General features: G+C 51.6%; 3 non-coding genes across 3 annotated transcripts; 2 read left to right on the top strand and 1 right to left on the bottom strand.

Annotated features, from left to right (window-relative positions):
- The first annotated feature begins 16033 nt into the window (after positions 1-16033).
- Positions 16034-16106, top strand: TRNAK-CUU (transfer RNA lysine (anticodon CUU)). Its single transcript has one exon. It is a non-coding gene; the product is annotated as a tRNA-Lys (tRNA).
- A 5386-nt stretch (positions 16107-21492) lies between these two features.
- TRNAK-CUU (transfer RNA lysine (anticodon CUU)) lies at positions 21493-21565 on the top strand. The gene has a single exon. It is a non-coding gene; the product is annotated as a tRNA-Lys (tRNA).
- Positions 21566-21909: 344 nt separating this feature from the next.
- Positions 21910-22002, bottom strand: TRNAI-UAU (transfer RNA isoleucine (anticodon UAU)). Its single transcript is given in 2 exon segments — positions 21910-21945; positions 21965-22002. It is a non-coding gene; the product is annotated as a tRNA-Ile (tRNA).
- Positions 22003-22335: the final 333 nt, after the last annotated feature.

Genomic DNA, 22335 nt, shown 5'->3' with positions numbered 1-22335 from the left:
GCGAGGAGCGCCGCTCAAGTCCCCGGGATCCGGCCCATCGCTCGAGCCACCGAGCAGCGGCAGCGGCAGGCCGCAGCAGCCGCAGCGGCAGCCGGACCCGAGCAGTAGGGAGAGCGCGGCGTCCCCTCCTCCGCCCGCGCCACTGGTAATGTCAGACGGAAAGCAACAGGATTACTGAAAGCTGTAAGTTTGAATGGACGAATAAATCAAGGTCCTAACTTCAAAGAAGGTACCTTAAACTTAATGTGTGTTGGTAGATAACCACACCAGATCACCCACACACCGGTCCGGACCATGCACTCATCTACTGTCAGCCACTCGTTTATACTTAGAGCCCATATCCTGCAAATGCCGCTGAACCTTCTCTTATGTAGATGATTACATAGAGACCAATTGGTCCTCCCCAGGTACCCCTGATGAGTGCCCCTCCTGAAACGTACAGAACTGGGGATGTTGACCATAAACACAAGAAAAAGGAGACACCCCAGAAGATTCATGGTGATGATTATTAATGGCAAATTGTGTGAAGGAAAGAGGTCCACTCCTCCTGATTATCTGAAAGAAAGCAACACAAATACTGCTCCGAATGCAGATTCACCCAATCTGTTTGCCCATTAGACTGAGGGTGTACCGAATGAGATAGCTTAATCCCTGAGACTAGAAAGCTCTCCAAAACTTGGCAATAGACTGAATTCCTCTATCCGAGACAATATTAGGAGCTATAAGGAGTTTGACAATCTCCTGTACAAACACCTGGGCTAAAGTTTTGGCATTAGGTAAAGTTGTTGGGGTGATAAAATCTGTCATCTTTGGAAACCTATCCTCCACCACGAAAATGACCCTACCAGCAGAGGAGGGTAAACCCATAAAAAAATCCAAGGAAATGTCTATCCAAGCTTGGCTGGGAACACTCAAAAGGCCCCGTCACACTAAGCAACATCGCTAGCAACATCGCTGGTAACGAACAACTTTTGTGACGTTGCTAGCGATGTTGCTGTGTGTGACATCCAGCAACAACCTGGCCCCTGCTGTGAGGTCGTTGGTTGTTGCTGAATGTCCTGGGCCATTATTTAGTTGTTGCTGTCCCGCTGTGAAGCACAGATCGCTGTGTGTGACAGCGAGACAGCAACAACTAAATGTGCAGGCAGCAGGAGCCGGCTTCCGCGGAGGCTGGTAACCACAGTAAACATCGGGTAACCAAGAAGCCCTGTCCTTGGTTACCCGATATTTACCTTTGTTACCAGCCTCCTCCGCTCTCACTGTCAGTGCCGGCTCCTGCTCTGTGCACATGTAGCTGCAGGACACATCGGGAAATTAACCCCATGTGTGCTGTAACTAGGAGAGCAAGGAGCCAGCACTAAGCAGTGTGCGCTGCTCCCTGCTCTGTGCACATTTAGCTGCAGCACACATCAGGTAATTAACCCGATGTGTGCTGTAACTAGGAGAGCAAGGAGCCAGCGCTAAGCATTGTGCGCTGCTCCCTGCTCTGTGCACATTTAGCTGCAGCACACATCGGGTTAATTAACCTGATGTGTGCTGTAACTAGGAGAGCAAGGAGCCAGCGCTAAGCATTGTGCGCTGCTCCCTGCTCTGTGCACATTTAGCTGCAGCACACATCGGGTTAATTAACCTGATGTGTGCTGTAACTAGGAGACTGGGGGCTGGTCACTGGTTGCTGGTGAGCTCACCAGCAACTCGTGTAGCCACGCTCCAGCGATCCCTGCCAGGTCAGGTTGCTGGTGGGATCGCTGGAGCGTCGCAGTGTGACAGCTCACCAGCAACCTCCTAGCAACTTACCAGCGATCCCTATCGTTGTTGGGATCGCTGGTAAGTTGCTTAGTGTGACGGTACCGCTAGGCTGCAAACATCCCAGAAAAGGAGAGTGAGATGCTTTCGCGCATGCACAGGTGTCGCAGGCAGACACATAGTTTACCACATCCCTCCGAATCCTGGGCCACCAAGAGCGATATGAGATCCAAAATACCTTTAACCCCAAGGTAACCAATGAGAATAGAATTGTGATGCTCTCCCAAAACCCTAAGGTGAAGATTCAGGGGTACAAATGATTTGTTCACCGGAACTCCATATGCCGCATTACCCTGAGCCTAAGCGATTTCAGACTCCACATTAGTACTGAGCGTTGACACCACAACTGCCTTCTGAAGAACAGGGACAGGTTCCTCACAGGGTTCCCCCTCGGAAAATTCCTGAACAAAGCATCGGCTTTAATGTTTTTAGACACAGGATGATAATATGCAAAAAAATTAAACCTATTGAAAAACAATTATCACTAAGCTTGTCTCGGTGTAAGACACTTAGCAGACTCAAGGTAGAGAAGGTTTTTATGGTCGGTAAGTACTATAATGTAGCGCCCCTGAAGCCATCAGGGAGCTATAAGGTTCTGCATCCTCATCAGTATGCAGTGCCTACCCCCTAGGACAGGGGTGGGCAATTAATTTTCCCATGGGGCCGCATGAGAAATTGGGATGGTTTTAGAGGGCCGGACTAATATAATTAACTCAGTTTTACCCAATACTGTATATAGCATATATACTATCCCTTCATATACAAACAGTAAGTTACGGAGTGTGTGACCCCTCGTGGCCCTGCACGCACACATGTCCTTTTTCTCTCTGGCAGCACGGGTGTCACACGGATCGCACACTGATGTGATCTGTGTGACATCAGTGTGACAAATACCAGAGAAAACACGGGTCTTTTTAATAAAAAGATTTTCTATATTTACCTCTCTCCAGCGCTGCTGTCTCTGGCTCTGCTGCCTCCCGCTCCTTATCGCTGGTAATTATACTCACTGAATATTCACTGCAGTGAGCAGCTGGAAGCAGGGACAGCGCTGGGGACCGCATCACTGGGTGAGTACACAGGTGTGTGTGTGAGTTGAGAACCTGGAAGCCGGAGCATCTCGGGGACTCGTTACAGTTCCCAATGAACTCTGATGAACCCATGAAGCTGTAGCGTGGGTGTCGCAGGATGGTCATCAAAGTTCATTGGAAACTCTGATGACCTCCTGGAGGTCACTGTGCTTGCAGAATAGTCACCTGTCCCTGCGGTGATGTCCTCAACGGTGCTGTGCCCGGTGCTGTCACCACGATGCTCCCGCTTCCAGTTCCTGAGTGCGGTGAATAATCAATGAATGAGCGGTGGTCAGGAGCGGGAGGCAGCAGAGCTGAAGAAAGCAGGTAAATATGGAAAATCTTTTTATTTCACAGACTCGTGTTTTCTCCGGTACCTGTCACATGTATGCAAACAGGTACCGGAGAAACGCAATCAGGCCCTGTAATGGCGGTATGGCGCTGCAGGGGGCGGGGAGAGAGCACGTGGTACCTGATGTAACTCCAGTACCACTCGCAGTTACGGGCTTTTCTCTCTTTACATTTACATGCTGGCGGTACATCAAGGCTCGGATCTCACGCTGCACAGCTCTCTGTCGGCTCCCCGCCGCCGTGGCGGCCAGCTGTTGCAGTAGCGTCAGCACATCACTCATACAGTGCTCCATCACATTGGTTCCTAGCACTATCTTCGGGTTATGATCACTGGGTTCATTCATGATCACAATCATACCCTGGTGTTGCAGTTCAGCTTGCCCCACTGTCATAGCCACCTGTTTATACCCCACTTGGGTCAATGGGAGTCCATTAGCAGCAATTAGCGTTATACTAGTATCTGGGGGTGCCAGCTCGTCTGTCCCCCAATACCGTTGGTACAATGTGTATGGTATGGTGGTTAACTGTGATCCAGTGTCCAAGAGAGCCATCACCGGTATGCCGTCCACAGCCACGGGGATGATGGGCCGGGCCCCGATATACCGATCCCGCCAGTCTGGGGGGCCACGGGGTTCTACTCCTGAGGATTGGCCCGGGGCCCCAGGGGTTGCTCGTTTAACGGGCACTGTCGGAAGTAATGCCCAGGCTTACGGCACTTGTAGCAGGTTGGAGGTCTGCTCCGCAGGGTGTTAGCACTTCTCCGCTGCATCCAGGGGACATCCTCAGGGCTGTCGGCAAGCTGTATCTGTGCTGGAGGCTGAGATCTGGTCACAGGTTGGAGTGCAGCAAGAATCTTGGCGAGGTCTCCGTCCATGCGACGGACCTGGGCTGCCAGTTCCTCCATCGTGCTGCTTGGGGCTGTAGGTATTGGAGAGGTTGGTAGGGCAGGGGCCACCACAACGGGGGCCGTCTCAATGGGCCACGGGGCTGGCTCCAAGATTTCTGAAGCCGGGGGCTGGAGTGCTTTAATGGCCCGTTCCTTTAACACGGCAAAGTCCACATCAGGGTGTTCTAGGGCCCAGAGCCGGAGTTGTTTGCGATCCTCAGGGGACCTCATCCCCTGCACAAATTGCTCTACTAACATCTTGTTGCTGTCCGCCTCGTTGATGGGGTTCACCCGCTTTAGCGTGCGGAGGGCGGTTTGCAGACGTAAAGCATAGTCCCGAATGCTATCCACAGACCGTTGCCGGCACTGGTAAAACTGCATCCTCAGCTCAGCTTCAGTCCGGGTCTCAAAGGCAGTCTGTAGCTTCTCAAAGATGGTGGCTACAGAGAGCCGGTCCCCCTCGGCCCAGGTCTCCGCCTCCTGCTCAGCCGCACCGGTTAACTGGCCCAGCACTACCGCCGCACGTTGCTTATCGGTCAGGGGGTATAGTTCTAGCAACGGGTTAAGCTTTTTCCGGAAGACCTGTAAAGCATCAGGTCTCCCGTCATACTGCGGTAGCCAGGTAGCTCTGGGCGCATAGGGCAAGGAGAACGGCATCACCTGAGCGAGCGCGGGGGCCGCGGCACCTCCCGCCAGCGCGGCCGGGACCTGGGCAGGCCCATTCCCATCCACGGGTGCCACTGCGGCTGCGACCACCGCTCCTCCAGCGGCTCCGTCGGGCGCAGACATCTTGTTTCCGTCCCCCTTAGCCTCTTTCCGGCCCCTCCTCTATCGGGGCAGGGTTTTGGCCTTCGCGCCTCTGCTACTCGAGAAGACGCTCGAGCGGGAACTTTTCGCGCCAAAGATGGCGACTTCTGAAATTTTTCAGCCGGATACCTCCGGCGGTCACAAGGCGCACCTCTACCCAACGGCAGAGCGGTAAGATCCTGTTCGTGACCCCAAGTTGTCGCGGGCGGAGGAGGGGACGCCGCGCTCTCCCACTGCTCGAGTCCGGCTGCCGCTGCGGCTGCTGCGGCCTGCTGCTCGGTGGCTCGAGCGATGGGCCGGATCCCGGGGACTCGAGCGGCGCTCCTCGCCCGTGAGTGAAAAGGGGAATTGGTGTTTTGGGATAGTTTATTGTCCGTGACGCCAACCACGGCTGTGGTGATTGAGTGGACACCACCGCTGCTCTGTTTGGAGAGCCCGGGAGTGATGGTACGGAGCAGCCAGTTGTTGATTTGCCCCTCCGTGGATAGGGGTCTTGGTGCTCCCGGGGCCCGGTGATGGGGTTGGTATGGTGGACAGGCGGGTATGGGGCCTGTGGAGGTGCAGGGGCGCAGGGGCAGCGCTGTGCCGCACGGCACGGAGGTACTCACTCAGCCAGTAAACACGACACAGTTCTCGGTAAACAAACGGCTGGTTGGACGGGTCCCTCGGACGGTTCACGGTGCTGATGTTCCCTGCAGTTAGCGGTGACGGTCTTTTCCCTGCACCTATGAAAGTCTCTTTGGTAGCGATGGGTCCCCACCGGTTACCCACTCCTCGGCTTCAAGCTGGGCCGAAGGAGCTCTACTCTTGCCCGCAGGCGCTGGCCCTGGGAAACTGGTGCCCTGGCGGTGGTGGTGTCTCCCCTTCACGGTCGGGCTGTTGCCTTCAATCGGGACTTGGTTGTTAGGAGACAGAGGTCCCCTTCACTGACGGATTTGGCAAATTATGGCGACTCCTAGCCTTGCCGGGATCCGAAAGGCCCCTGCCCTGGTGCTGACTGTTCTTCGTATACTGCTCCAGTACCGCCGGGTCACCACCCGTCCGCGGTCCTTCCAGCAGCCTCCAAACAGACCCCCTGCAGACTATCACCGCCGTCTGCTGACCTTGCTGTCACAGTCCGGGGCACACACCCGGACCAACTTCAGGCTTTACTACTGTCACTTTTTACTCTTTCTCTCCAGCTCCTCTACCACTTCACTTCCTTCTACTTTCACTTCCTAAACTGTTCTGCCTGGTTCTCCCGCCTCCAGGGCTGTGAACTCCTCGGTGGGCGGAGCCAACCGCCTGGCCCACCCCCTGGTGTGGACATCAGCCCCTGGAGGAAGGCAACAAGGATTTTAGGTTAGCTTGGATGTACCTGCAGGGAATGTGGGGTGCATGTGATGTTGTGACCTGTGACCCCTGGCTTGCCCAGGGCGTCACACCTGGTCACGACAACCCTTTTTCTCAGGGAGCTACAATAACAGGATGGATAGTTCCCTCCAGAAAGTGTTGCAATTCCTTAAATGCTAATTTGATCGCAAGTAATTCCCTGTTACGATTGTGACGCCCTGGCAAAACCAGGTAGTCACAAATTAGGCCCCCACATAACACCTTCCCTCACAGGGTTACATACAGCCGACCTGAAACCCTAGTCACCCCCCCTCAGGGCAAGACAGGCACACCAGTGGGCGGACCAGGCGGTTAGGAAACGCTCACCTTGGGGTCTAGACAGCCCGGGGCGGGAAAACAGATCAGATCAGATCAGATGAGTTCTAGTCTGTAGTTCAAGTTGAGAGGAGTGGAGGCTGGGGGCTAGGTGTAGCTCCAGCGGAGGAGAAGTTCAAGTTGACTGGCGCCAGGGTTGGAGCCCTGGTACCTTGGCTAGGTGGCAGACGGTGGTCTCCGTCGGCAGGCGACGTGAAGACGGCAGCAGGAGATCCGAGGTGGACCGGGACAGGGTTGGAGCCCGCCGGTACTGACACCAGAGACCCGACCCAGAAATCGTGCACAGAGGAGGTACTCGGACCCTGAAGGCAGGACCGGAACCAACAGCCTAGCTAATCAACCAATTGAGGGCAGGATTATAGGTCCTGTCCCAACCAAAGTCCCAAAAGCAGACAACCACCCACAGAGAGGGATAGGGCAACCGTCAGGGCCCATAGATCCCATGGGTCAGCGTCGGCGGGCATGGCTCCTCAGGTACACAAAAAGCCGGGAGTGGACTCCCGTGTTCCATACCAGGAAGTCTAAACAAACAACAGAACTAGTGCAGAGGAAAAGACTGCGACCACCAGCCCGGGTGGGGGACCAGAGTGCAACCGGCCGCGGCGGCCGGCCACCAGCACCTTGGTTTACCAAAAGACTCGTGTGATTCATTTAATTGTGAGTAACCAAACATCCCCTGGTACGTCCGTGCGCGCAATCCCTTGCTATCGCCAAACCCTGCACAGAGACACTGGGTCCCGAGGCAACAATCCCTACCCACGGAGGGGTTAACATCTGGCTGCCACTACATCTCCCCCGGGGTGTCCCACAACAGCAGCGGTGGTGTCCCACTTCACCAAACACCGTGGGTGGCGTCACGAACTGAATATGGCCAAGCCCGTACAACTACGTCCCCCTTGTCATTTGGCGTGTCCGCGTGACCCCCGGGTCTGGAGGATCCCTCGAGCCACACAGCAGGTCCGGATCCGAGCAGCCCGGCTGCTACAGGCGTGGGGGCGGCACACCAATATCATAATTATGTGAAGCCCCGCCGGTGCTGTATCAGTGCATACCTTCAGGGACTCCACGTAGCTGGATCTGGTCACAGGTAGGGAATCTTCGGTTTTGATCGTGACGCCACTCTCAGATTTGCGGTCAGAGGGGACCGCCACTGCAGATTAGGAGGCACCTGGGGCTGATGGTGGGTGCAGTCGGGTGTAGTAGCCTCCTGAGAGTGAGGCAAGCCCCAGGGCCCTTTGTAAAGCTGTAGTACCACAAGTCGCAGAATGACCACACACAGGCAAAGTGTCTTTCAGGGTTTTTACTCACTTCAGGTGGCAGGGTGAGTAACCCGGGCGTAGCTGGGATGAACCAGGTGGGAACCAGGTATCCTTCCGGCTGACTGTATGAGGGTGACTACAAACTCGCCTTCCTTAGCCCTTGGTGGTTTGGGGTGACCCCGACTTTGAGTCCCTATGGGGGTCACCCAGGGAAGATGCTCCAAGCCTCTCTCCCCTTCTTGTTTTGCCGTGTGCTTGTTCCCCGGGCCAGGCCACTCCAGCCTCTTGCCTCCTGTGACCTATGGGCCCTACTTGCGGTTACGTGGCTGCGGCTTTTGGTTGTTGTGGTGTGGGCTGTAAGAGCCCCACACCGGCAGGTTTAGCAGGGAAAGGTGAATCTATCCTCGCTTCGGGATCTGCCGCCCGGTTGGGCCTGGTGCTCTCTAGAAGTCTCCTTACTTCCCACTCCGTTGCACTCGCTAGCTGAAGCTGGCTTTCAGGCAGCACTTCTAGTTGACCGTTCTCCCCCGTCTGTAGTCACTGCGCGGGCGCTGTTAGACAGCATCAGCCCCACAGGTCTGCTCCTCACTGAGCCCTCTGGAGTTCTCCGCTCTAACTGACTCACTGCTCCTCCTCTCCTGTTCTTGCCTACGCCACCTAGCAACCAGACTCTCCACCACACCCCTTGAGAGGAGATGGAGGCTTTTAACCCCCTGCCACTATTCCAGTGGAGGTATAGGCTTTGCCCCCTCCTGGGATCCCCAGGGGTCCTCTCATGGGTACATGTGTGAGACCTGATCACTATGCGCCTGTGTTCCACACCCCTGTCAGCCTTCTGGATTACCTGTATTGTACTGTCCCCAGCATGGGTGCAGTACTCAGTGGTGCCTGACCAGGTCAGGGGCGCCACATTCCCCCTTAGTTATCACCAGCACGTCCTCGGGCTGCAAGACAACATTTTAAAATGCATAAAACATTAAAACATGTAAAACATTTAAAAGCACCAGGTATCAGACATCACCACCCTCCACCCACAAGTCCGTTAACCCACCCAAAACCCTTTCACGTTGGCCGCGACTTCAGCCACTTCTGGCAGGATGTAGAGGCGGCTTTCATGGTCTGGTGGTCTTCAGGGTATACCTGGCCTGGTGGATCCGCGCCTTCAGCCTCTTCTGGCAGGATGCAGAGGCGGCCTCCACAGTTGGTGCTGACCAGGTACCCTCTTTGTGGTGGTGAGCCAAGGCCCCATAAACAGGCGTGCTCTCTGGTCGCAGGTGAGCCAAGGCCCTTTTCTACGGACGGGCCCCCCTGGTTGCAGACGAGCCAAGCCCCTAAACAGGCTGGCCCTGGTGGTGGTGCCACTGGTGTAACTATTTACACTGCGAGAGTTTGTGGCTATAGCAAGTTCATAGCCTTAAGTTTGTTTCTCACAATAGTTTTTGTGGGCGCATTTCTTAAACGTTGCAAACAAAACTTTCGAAACTTTAACTTCTGTACTTCTTTTCTGTACTTTACTTTACTCCTCTTTTTCACTAGGGCGAGGGCACGTAGGGCACTGGCACCTGTGACTTTCTTGCTCTTTGTCTCTGTCTTCATCTGTAGGATCTTTATCTTTCCGTTCTTGGTCTTCATCTGATTCCTTCTCTGTATCTGTTTCTTTATCTCTGTCTTGTCTTTCTTGTCTTTCTTGTCTTTCTTGTCTTTCTTGTCTTTCTTGTCTTTCTTGTCTTTCTTGTTGCAGGGGATGGCTGTAAGGTTTGTTGGGACATAGCGTTACGCCCAAAGCATACAGTCCTCGTTCGCCTTGATGCAGGGTGAACTGAACGGAATCTCCCATCTTTAGATTTCTGCAAGGGTGTCCTCTTGGCAGATGAGCGTTCACATCTCTGCGGTTTACAAATATCCCTTCTTTTATTCCTGGTGCTACAATGAAGCCATAACCACTTTTCAAGTTGAAATCTTCCACTACGCCATAACACAGGGGTCCTCTGGCCTGGGCTTTGGACTCTCTCAACAAACGCTTCTCTTTTAGGTCTCTGGCGGTGACTGCTCTCTGTTCAGGAGACTGTGGTGCTGGAGCAAACTGTGTTCTTCTGCGCCGTGTCTTGCGGGCTGGATCCATGCCTGTGGGCTCCCAGGTGAAGCTCTTAGGCAGCTCTTCTTCTGCAGAGGGGGTCAGGTCCTCCTCGTCCCAGCGGGAGTATGGCAGCATTTCCGGCTCTGAATACACATCTGCTACTGGTGGCACTGGAGTCGGAGTCAACCCTTCTGCTTCCTGGCCTCCTCTCCCCCTTAGTTCTTCCTGGCACTCCGGCTGTGGCAGTGCTGGGGATGGATGCTCTTCAGCCGGCCCAGGTGGGGGACTCTTTGGTGTAGCTGCTGCAGGAGTTAGCAGGAGACTCTTTGGGGTATGCGGAGGGGGTATGTATTGGCTCACCAACCATTGTGGAAATTTGGCCTCCAGGTCAGCCGTCATCTGCCAATATGCAGGGTCTTCACCCACCGTGGGCTGCCTATCAGGGACCTCTGTGGACCGGGGAGCGGTGTCTGCTCTGGCCTTACAGGCCGGGGTAAATGCTGAGGTAGCCTTTTCTTGGCGGGCCGCGCCTGGCATGGCGGCGGCCTGGTCTTGGCGGGCCGCGCCCTGTATGGCGGCGGCCTGGTCTTGGCGGGCCGCGCCCTGGATGGCGGCGGCCTGGTCTTGGCGGGCCGCGCCCTGGATGGCGGCGGCCTGGTCTTGGCGGGCCGCGCCTGGCATGGCGGCGGCCTGGATCAGTGTCGCTGTTGCAGGGGGCTCTGTGCAGGCTGGGCTGGACGTCGCTGCAGCAGTCTGGGCTTGGCGGGCCGCGCCCTGTATGGCGGCGGCCTGGTCTTGGCGGGCCGCGCCCAGGATGGCGGCGGCCTGGTCCTGGCGGGCCGGGCAGGGCATCGCTGCAGGGACTGGGTCTTGGTGGGCCGAGCAGGGCATCGCTGCAGCCGCTGGGGCTTGGAGGGCCGCACCTGGCGTGGCTGCGGCCTGCTTCAGCGTCGCCGCACCGGACGCCTCTTCAGGGACCGCGGACGTGGCAGCAGGGGTCGGGGCACTTGCGCGGGACGGGGCATCATTCGACTCACCCGTTGTTGGTAGCACTGGGGTCTGCGTCGTCGCCGTCCCGCCTGACACCCGGCATGCAGCTCTCCCTTCATAGGCCCGAACCGCCGCGGTCAGCTCCTGCAGTTCCATCCGTTCCTCCCGAATCTGCTCCACGACCCGGGTCTCCAGCCGGTTGCAAAACTGGGCCAGCTCTCGGTACCACCAGGCAGCGGAGCCTGGTTCTGGGTTCCTGCGGTCAGACGCCATTTCTTCTGCGCCGTCTTCTGCACGGTCTCCCAGCAGTGGACTCTTCGCTGCCTCCTGTAACAAGCTGTCCAGTTTCTGCTCTGCCTCTTTCAGCAGCTCCTCTCCCAGCAGCAGGCTTGTGGCTTCCTTTCCTTCCCGCCGTCTCTCGACGCTTCCACTCTCATAGCTGGCAAGGTCAGAACTCTGCAGGGGATCTCTGGGTAGCCACGCCTCTTCGTGGGCGGTAACTTCTTCCAGCGCGGGCTGTTGTTGTTTTTCAGCGCGCTTTTCATGGTGGCAATATGGCGGCGCTTCCAATTTTTCAAGCGGACCGCCCAGGCACATGGTCACCTGTCTGAACAGGTCTAGTCCTTATCCTGTTCGTGACGCCAGATGTGAAGCCCCGCCGGTGCTGTATCAGTGCATACCTTCAGGGACTCCACGTAGCTGGATCTGGTCACAGGTAGGGAATCTTCGGTTTTGATCGTGACGCCACTCTCAGATTTGCGGTCAGAGGGGACCGCCACTGCAGATTAGGAGGCACCTGGGGCTGATGGTGGGTGCAGTCGGGTGTAGTAGCCTCCTGAGAGTGAGGCAAGCCCCAGGGCCCTTTGTAAAGCTGTAGTACCACAAGTCGCAGAATGACCACACACAGGCAAAGTGTCTTTCAGGGTTTTTACTCACTTCAGGTGGCAGGGTGAGTAACCCGGGCGTAGCTGGGATGAACCAGGTGGGAACCAGGTATCCTTCCGGCTGACTGTATGAGGGTGACTACAAACTCGCCTTCCTTAGCCCTTGGTGGTTTGGGGTGACCCCGACTTTGAGTCCCTATGGGGGTCACCCAGGGAAGATGCTCCAAGCCTCTCTCCCCTTCTTGTTTTGCCGTGTGCTTGTTCCCCGGGCCAGGCCACTCCAGCCTCTTGCCTCCTGTGACCTATGGGCCCTACTTGCGGTTACGTGGCTGCGGCTTTTGGTTGTTGTGGTGTGGGCTGTAAGAGCCCCACACCGGCAGGTTTAGCAGGGAAAGGTGAATCTATCCTCGCTTCGGGATCTGCCGCCCGGTTGGGCCTGGTGCTCTCTAGAAGTCTCCTTACTTCCCACTCCGTTGCACTCGCTAGCTGAAGCTGGCTTTCAGGCAGCACTTCTAGTTGACCGTTCTCCCCCGTCTGTAGTCACTGCGCGGACGCTGTTAGACAGCATCAGCCCCACAGGTCTGCTCCTCACTGAGCCCTCTGGAGTTCTCCGCTCTAACTGACTCACTGCTCCTCCTCTCCTGTTCTTGCCTACGCCACCTAGCAACCAGACTCTCCACCACACCCCTTGAGAGGAGATGGAGGCTTTTAACCCCCTGCCACTATTCCAGTGGAGGTATAGGCTTTGCCCCCTCCTGGGATCCCCAGGGGTCCTCTCATGGGTACATGTGTGAGACCTGATCACTATGCGCCTGTGTTCCACACCCCTGTCAGCCTTCTGGATTACCTGTATTGTACTGTCCCCAGCATGGGTGCAGTACTCAGTGGTGCCTGACCAGGTCAGGGGCGCCACAATTACACTCCACCGAAGATAGTTTCATAGAAAAGAAGGCTCATCGCCTTAATTTACCAAGAGACGGACACTGAGACAATACACTTCCCAGGCTCAATTCTGGCGCATCAATCTACACCATAAAAGATTGAGATACATCAGGCTGTATCAAACCAGGTGCTGAAGAGAAACATTTTTTAAGACAAATGTGTACAAATCGTCCTCAGACCATCTACAGAGGCCTGTACATTTCTTGGTTATGTCAGTGAGAGGTTTTGCTATGGCAGAGAAGTTCCTAATAAACTTCCTGTAATAATTTGCAAAACCTAAGAAATGTTGCAGAACTTTAAGGTAATTTAGTAGGAGCCATCCTAAAAACCAAGACTTCTTCAATCCTCTGGAATGCGCTACCAGAAGAAGCTACAATGATCCACAATTGCCACAGCTTCAGACAAATCTTTTTAGGGTGGCCTATCACCCCCCCTAATCGAAGTCAAGTCATAAATATCCACTCCACTATTTCTCAGAACATAATTCTTCCTCAAACTCCACTGCACTCAAAAGCATTACAAAGAAAATGGGACCTTCCCCGAAAATAAGGTCTAGCAGGAGTTTTCACCAGGGCTTAAATATAAGACCTACTCTGAAAATAAGCCCTAGTCGCGGTTCAATAATGAAGTGTCCATGCAGCTAAAAAGTTAAAGAATCCTGCAGGGCACTTCATTAGTGAACACGGTGAATAAAATATCCCAAAAACTATTGTATGATCACACTTTTTTTGCAATTTTTCCGCACTTGGAATTTTTTTGCCGTTTTCCAGTACACTATATAGTAAAACTTATGGTTTCATTTAAAAGTACAACTCGTCCCGCAAAAAACAAGCCCTCATATGGCAAGATTGACAGAAAAATAAAAAAGTTATGGCTCTCGGAAGAAGGGGAGCAAAACCAAAACGCAAAAACGGAAAGTGCCCGGGGGCTGAAGGGGTTAAAGGCATTTTAATTACTTTCTGCAAAATCAAAAGTTTAAACATTAAAGCCTGCTTTACACGGGACGACTGTTCGTGCGATTTCACGATCGATCGTACCCGCCCCCGTCGTTTGTGCGTCACGGGCAATTGATTGCCCGTGGCGCACAAACTCGTTAACCCCCCGTCACATGTACTTACCTCCCGTGCGACGTCGCTGAGGGCGGTGAACATCCACTTCCTGAAGTGGGAGGGACGTTCGGCATCACAGCGACATCACGCGCCGGCCGGTCAATCGAAGCGGAGGGGCGGAGATGAGCGGGATGTAAACACCTCCTTCCTTCCACATAGCCGGCGGGAGCCGAGGGACGCAGGTAAGCAATGTTTATCGTTCCCGTGGTGTCACACGGAGCAACGTGTGATGCCATGGAAACGATGAACAACCGGCGCCATGTTTGATAAACGATTTTATGAAACCTAGTGACGAGTACACGATTTGTGAGCGATACTGCGTCGCTAGGAGGTGTCACACAGGCTGACGTCGCAAGCGATGCCGGATGTGCATCACAAAAAACGTGACCCCGACGATCTATCGCATGATAGATTGTCTGGTGTAAAGCACCCTTCAGAGTACTATGCCTTTAAACAATATGGGACGGCCTATATGATGATGTCAAGTCTTTGGAAGCTTCTGATAGGTTTATTGACAATATCTGAGTTAATTAGTGACACACCTGTAGATGTATATTAATGCACACCTGAAACACACTTTGTGTAGCATCATGGGAAAGTCATAAGAAATCAGTCAAGATCTCAGGAAGAGAGTTGTGCACTTGTATAGAGGTGGTGTCACACATAGCGACGCAGCAGCGATCACGACTAGCGATCTGACCTTATCAGGATCGCTGCTGCATCGTTACATGGTCGCTGGTGAGCTGTCAAACAGGCAGATCTCACCAGCGACCAGTGACCAGCCCCCAGCCAGCAGCGACGCGTGGAAGCGTAACTAAGGTAAATATTGGGTAACCAAGGAAAGCACTTCTCTTGGTTACCCGATATGTACCTTAGTTACTAACGTCCGCCGCTCTAATGCTGCCAATGCCGGCTCCCTGTTCCCTGCACTCCTAGCCAGAGTACACATCGGGTTAATTACCCGATGTGTACTCCAGCAACGTATGCAGGGAGCAGGGAGCCGGCATTGGCAGCGTGAGAGCAGCAGTGCTAGTAACTAATGTAAATATCGGGTAACCAAGGAAAGGGCTTCTTGGTTACCCGATGTTTACCGTGGTTACAGCTTACCGCAGGCTGCTAGACGCTGGCTCCCTGCTCCCTGCTCCCTGCTCGCTTCAGTTCGTCGCTCTCTCGCTGTCACACACAGTGATGTGTGCATCACAGCGGGAGAGCAACGTCCAAAAATATGAAGCAGGGCATTCAGCAACGACCGGCGACTTCACAGCAGGGGCCAGCTCGTTGCTGGATGAGAGAGAGAGAGACGCCATCCCAACTGTGACACATGGGGGTGGCAACATCATTTTGTTGGGCTATTTTGCTGAAGGAAGGACTGGTGCACTTCACAAAATAGATGGCATCATGAGGAAAGAAGATTATGTGGCAATACTGAAGCAACATCTCAAAACATCAGCCAGGAACTTAAAGCTTGTGCGGAAATGGGTCTTCCAAATGGACAATGACCCAAAGAATACTGCCAAACTAGATACAAAGTGGCTTAAGGATAACAAAGTCAATGTTTTGGAGTGGCCATCACAAAGCCCTGATCTCAATCCTACTGAAAATTTTTGGGCAAAGCTGAAAAGGCCGGTGCGAGCGGCAACCTACTAACATGGCTCAGTTACACCAGTTCTGTCAGGAGGAATGGGCCCAAATTCCACCAACTATTGTGAGAAGCTTCTGGAAGGAGATCCAATACGTTTCAACCAAGTCACACAGTGCAAGGGCAATGCTACAAAATACTAATGAAATGGTTGGAAACTTTTGACTTTGCAAAAAGTAATAAAAATGCCTTAGACATTTTCTCTCTCATTATTCTGGAATTTGGGAAATATAAATAATTTTGATTCCAAATTGATCTAAAACGAGAAAGGTTTATTCTGATTTCATGTCAAATAGTGAGAAAAACCTGCAGATGTGTCTGTTGAGAGAGTGGATGGAAACTTCTGGTTTCAAATGCACATGTGGTCCCATGACTGCCCACTCTCACAGTCAACATGGGAGAATTCTCACAGAATGTGATGCGCATTGTGAAAAATTTATGTCATAGGTCTCAGAAAACACATACAAAAATCCCAAAACTAACAGGTTTAGACTCTTAAAGATACAGTAGCCCGGCTAGCTCAGTCGGTAGAGCATGAGACTCTTAATCTCAGGGTCGTGGGTTCGAGCCCCACGTTGGGCGACAGAATTTTTTTTTTTATCTTAGCAGCATGACCAGTGAAAATAAATGGTATAATATATTATATGGTGTTCCTGTGCACTGTGCTTGTGGCTGAGCACGGCTTTTCAGTTCAGCAATTTTGGAGGGTCTCCATTGACAATTCCACAATGCTCGAAATAATAAATCCAGGTTGTCACACGTATTAAACAGAGTGTCCTCTTTGAAAGTTTTTGAGTTCCCTTTTATAGGGTGTCATATTATTATTTCTATAATGTACCACTGACAGCGTTTGACAATGCTCCCATACTCTATGTTTTCTCTCTGTTTAACCCCTTCAATCCCCAGTGATTATCAGTTTTTCATTTTTGTTTTTTCCTCTCCTTCTTCCAAGGGCCATAACTTTTTTATTTTTCCTTCAATCTTGCCATATGAGGCTTGTTTTTGCTGGACGATTTGTACTTTTGAATGAAACCATTAGTTTTAACCAAATAGTGTACTGGAAAATGGGGAAAAAAAATCCAAAAGTGGTGAAATTACAAAAAAAAGTTCAATTGCACAATTGTTTTTGGGATATTTTGTTTACCGTGTTCTCTATATGATAAAACTGATGTGCTGGTGTGATGTCTCAGGTCAGTACGAGTTCATAGATACCAAACATGTATAGGTTTACTTTTATCTAAGGGGTTAAAAAAATCAGTAGTTTGTCCAAAAAAAGAATTGCCCTTCTGTCGCCATTTTCCAAGACCCGTAGCGTTCTCATTTTTCGGGATCTGGGGTTCGGTGATCAGAACAGCATCACTCTGATCAGGAGAAATGCAGTGTTCCTAAGAGTGACGGCGCTCTGTTGGCTCTCACAGGAAATATGTCATGCTAGCGTCATCGGTCATCAGCTGACCCCACGTTACCATGACATCACATTAGCACCCCTGCCATCACAATGGTGGCTGGGAATGGCGCGATCCCCTCCACTTCCATTTAAATCATGCTGTCAGATTTTTTTTTACAGCGCAATCTACAGTAAGTGGTAAGCAGGCATAGGTGGATCTCTGATCCACCCTCGCCTGTTAGCCACACATGTCTGCTGATCGGATGAGCAGACATGTGCAAGGATTACTGCAGGCTCACCGCCAGAACCCGCGGTTACTGTGCCTTTTCATTCCTGAGGTACGGCCCATTCTTACCTGTATATAAATCTAGTTTTGTTTAGCTGATAGGGTGTGGTCTGTGGCGCCCTGGCCAGGTAGTCACAGATAATATACAAACACCCCCACCCCATTAGACAGGGACAACAGCCAAACAAAAATCCTTGTTGCCTCCCTCCAGTGACTGATGTCCACACCAGGTGGGGCGGAGCTAGGCGGTTGGCTACACCCACCGAGGAGTCCACAGGCCTGGAGGCGGGAAAAGTGACAGAACAGTGTAGGAGTTTGAGGAGTGAGGAGCGAGCACTTGGGTGTCTGGGTTTGTGGCCCAGGCACTGACAGCAAGGTTGGCAGACGGTGGTGGCTGTCTGCAGGAGTGGTGGAGTAACGCGGAACTGTAGGACCGGGGACGGGCGACGGCCCGCTGGTACCGACCGGGGAGCGAAGTGAAGCCAGCACACATAGGCAGGGCCATCGGACCCCGACCAGGCTTGGAGCCGCCGTCAATAGTCAGATCCGAATGTGACTGGAACCCCAGGGGTTTCACAACAGCAAAAGTCCCGATTGAAGACAACCGCCCACACCGTGAGGGTATACAGCTACCGCCTAAGGCTAGAGACCCAAGGGCCAGCGCCTGCGGGCAAACGGGCTCCTCCAGTACCCATACATCGGGGAGCGGACTACTGTTGGGAATCCATAGTAGTCAGCAGAAGAACATCAAGGTGCAGGGAAAGACAGCCACCATCACCTGTCCAGGGAGAGACACTGCAACCGGCTGCGGGACCCATCCATCCAGCCGTTTGGTTTACCGAGGACTTTGTACCTTTCTTGCTGAGTGAATACACGCATGCCATCCGGCACCACGCCGCGCTGCCCCTGCAACCCTGCACCTCACCGACCCTGCCTCCCCGTCACATCAACGGGCCCCGGGACCACCGACCCCTACCCACGGAGGGGGAAAACAACATCGCAGCTGCTCCCTACCATCGCTCCCGGGATCCCCGTCACCAGCAGCGGTGGTGCCTATCTTCACCACGACCCGTGGGTGGCGTCACGGACTAAATTCCCCAAACCAACCACTCCTTTCACTCACGGATGAGGAGTGCCGCTCGAGTCCCTGGATTCGACCCACCGCTCGAGCCACCGAGCAGCCGCAGCAGCGCCGGACCCGAGCGTTAGCGAGAGCGCAGCAGCGACGGCGTCCTCCCCGCCCGCGACATGGTCCTCAACTCTCCTCTATGGTCACCGCAGGTAAACACAGCAGCTAACACTGCAGTGTGTGAGTGACCACAGGTGTGATGAGCGATGACATCAAGAGGTCAACTCAGTTCATTGCCCGATGCAATGAACTCTGTTGAACTTGGGACATCACCACTTATCACTGAGTTCAATGCCCTCTACCGTTCTCACGCGAAGTATTGCGAAAGCCTACAACGTCATCGCATGCTACAGCTGCGAGCTCTCGCAATACTTGGCATGAGAATGGTCACGAACATTGAACTCAGTTGCGAACAGTGCAGTCAAAAGTTCAGCTGAGTTCATTGCCGTGGGCAATGAACTAAGTTGACCTCATGACGTCATCGCTCATCACGCCTGCGGCCACTCACACACTACTGTGTGAGCCGCTGTGGTTACCTGGGGCGATCTCATAAGGTCATCTCGGATCACTGCAGTGGTTCTCACACAGCAGTCTGTGAAGCTGCAAACACTGCTCTCCCAGCCAATGGAGAATGTTCTGTTCTTCATTGACTGGACAGCGAGTATGGGATCATCATGGGACCCCCTTATTGGATTACGCTGGACCCAGATTAGAGATTTTCCAGGAAAATAAATTGGTGAATGAGGGTGTGTCTTGCCTTTCTTTTTTAACTAATTTTCTCATTTTATGTCTTTCAGGTTTGCTTTTGGAGAACGTCATGGAACCTTGCTATAGATTACAGGTTTTTTTGTTTCTTCTTCTAAATTGTAATACATTGGTGAATGAGGGCTATAGTCAGAGGGTGTTTATCAAATAAAATGTAGCTTTCTTGTTTCAACTACCGGAATAGTAATGGAGCTGCCTGCTACACACCCACCAATTACTAATACCAGGGATTGATGCCAGCTGGTAATTCATAGCTGGCATCAACTCCATATATTACCCCCTTTGCCACCACACCAGGGCAACGGGATGAGCCAAGGCAAAGCACCAGTATTGGGACATCTAATGGTTATGCCACTTTTGGGGCAGCTGCAGCCTGCTATTTTTGGGTCGAGGAGGGCCCAATAACTATGGTCTTCTCCAGCCTGAAAATACCAGACCACAACTGTCTGCTTTACCTTGGCTGGTGATCCAATATGCAGGGGACCGCACGTTTTTTGTTGTTTTTTTACATGTTATTTAATTGTAAATAAAAAAATTTAAAGCAACAGCATGGAGTGAGCTCTCTTTTAGATTCCCAGCCAAGGTACAGCTGCCAGCTGCGGTATGCAGGCTGCAGTTGTCTGTTTTACCTTACCTGGCTACCAACAATAAGGGGGACCCCACATCATATTTTTTTTAAGTATTGAATTTGGAACTAAAAGCATGGCTAAAACCCTGTTAGTGCCACATAAAATCACTAAAAGTGCAAGCTTACCTTATGCAAGGGGTAGGACATCATGTAATGCTCATGGCCGATGTAGTGGCAACAAGCGGGATTAGTGAACTCACTGGACCACAGGGGGGACCTGGGCTTACCCTTTAGTGAGAGTAGCTAAACTAAGCCCCCATCACTGCCATCTTTATACTTCTGCCACAATGTGAGGCACAAAAATATAGCCAAATAAACATATTGGCATCTCCACATACATAAATGTGGCCTATCTAATATATAAGCTGAGTGTGTGTGTGTGTGTGTGTGTGTGTGTGTGTGTGTCCGCTAAAGGAATCCACACCGTGGCATTTACAATCACGAAATTTTGCACAGACGCCCCATGTGACTCTGGGAACGTCATAGACTATGTTTTGATAGGAAAATGTAACCCTGTGCTTTACAGTTACTCGCCAAAAAACCTGCCTCCATTAAAGTCAATGGAGCTGCGAGCTAAAGGTTATTAATAGCAGCTGTGATTGGTTGCTACAGGAACAAAGGACATTCACAGTATAAGAAGCTTATGTGTGAGCTAAAACGATGTTGGTGGGGAGATGGATAGAGAGAGACAGACAGGGAAAGAGACAGAGAGAGAGAGAGACAGACAATCAAAGAGACAGAGGCAGACAGACACAGACAGATAGGCACAGACAGGGAAAAAGACAGACAGCGAAAGAGACAGACAGGGAAAGAGACAGACAGAGGCAGACAGACAGGCATACAGGGAAAGAGTCAGACAGAGACAGACAGGGAAAGAGACAGAGAGAGAGAGAGAGATAGATAGTCAAAGAGACAGAGGCAGACAGATACAGACAGGGAAAGAGACAGGCACAGACAGAGAAAGAGACAGACAGACAAGGAAAGAGACAAAAACAGGGAAAGAGACAAACAGACAAGGAAAGAGACAAGGAAAGAGACAAGGAAAGAGACAGTCAGGCAAAGAGACAGACGGGCAAAGAGACAGATGGGGAAAGAGACAGCCGGGGAAAGCGACAGCCAGGGAAAGAGACAGATGGGGAAATAGACTGACAGACACAGAGATAGAGAGACAGACACAGACAGACATAGAGATGGAGAGAGACAGACAGACACAGAGATAGAGAGAGGCAGAAAGACAGAAAGACAGACACAGAGATAGAGAGAGACTGATACAGAGACAGACAGAGTTATATGTAGACACAGAGAGACACAGACAAACATGGATAGAGACAAACACACAGACAGGGAAAGAGACAGAGAGACAGACATACAGAGACAGACATACAGAGACAGACATACAGAGACAGACATACAGAGACAGACATACAGAGACAGACAGAAAAAGACAGACAGAAAGAGACAGAAAAAAAGACAGACACAGACAGAGAGAGACAGAGAGACAGTTATTATCCCGGGAAACGCCGGGTACTACAGCTAGTATAAGTATAAAGTTAATGAATCGGTAAGGCAAACACTACAACTGTCGTTTTTCTGTCAACACACCTCCCTAAAAACATCATATGTGCCCCAAATTAATATAAACAAAAAAATCTTTAGCTCAACACGTAAAAAAGCTTTTCCACAGCTCTATTTGGTGGAATAATTGATTTTATAGTTCTCAAAAAATGCCCAAAATCCCCAAACTAACAGGTCTAGCTCCTTAAAGCAACAGTAGCCCGGCTAGCTCAGTCGGTAGAGCATGAGACTCTTAATCTCAGGGTCGTGGGTTCGAGCCCCACGTTGGGCGCTTGCTTTTTTTTTTTGTCTTTACAGCATGAGCCATTATGGATGATTTTTTTTTTCCCTCTCTCACTTATTTTGCAAGTAAATTAAATTTGTTTTTCAAGCAGCGGCCAAAACAGGAGTGATAGGTGAGGTGAAGGGAGCAATCTTAGGTAATCCCTTTATAGCATTGTACAGAATGACTGACACCCAGTGGCAGCATTAGGTATTGCATTTTTTTTACTTGTAATATTTTTTACAAGGGCTTATCAATAAATGAGAATATTATCAAAAAATGTATTTATATATTCTCACTAAATATGAAGATTATGAATATGAATATCTAGAATATGACTATCAAAAATTACATGCTCCAGGTGAGGCTCGAACTCACAACCTCGGCATTGCTCACCAGTTACTGTCTTATAAGTACCGCGCGCTAACCGATTGCGCCACTGGAGCAGCTGATTTTTGCTTTAAAATTGGCTTTTTTTCCCTGAAAATGTATCACCTAGCGCTCTATAGGTAGTATATTCCTATATCTCATAAAAGGAAAGGGTGCTGAACTAGAAGCGGCCTGGCATATGGAAAATCTGATAAGATTATAGAAGCATTGAATTATTTCTGTGGGATATAATATATTGAAATAGATCCCTCTGTGTGTAATGACTCTATATAATATATAGGAATAGATCCCTCTGTGTGTAATGACTATATAATATATATGAATAAATCCCTCTGTGTAATGACTCTATATAATATATAGAAATAGATCCCTCTGTGTGTAATGACTCT

The sequence above is a fragment of the Anomaloglossus baeobatrachus genome, chromosome 4 (genome assembly GCF_048569485.1).
Source record: "Anomaloglossus baeobatrachus isolate aAnoBae1 chromosome 4, aAnoBae1.hap1, whole genome shotgun sequence".
NCBI classification, from domain to species: Eukaryota; Metazoa; Chordata; class Amphibia; order Anura; family Aromobatidae; genus Anomaloglossus; species Anomaloglossus baeobatrachus.
The sequence above is the reverse complement of the archived record's forward strand: the minus strand, read 5'-3'. Positions and strand labels throughout refer to the sequence as shown.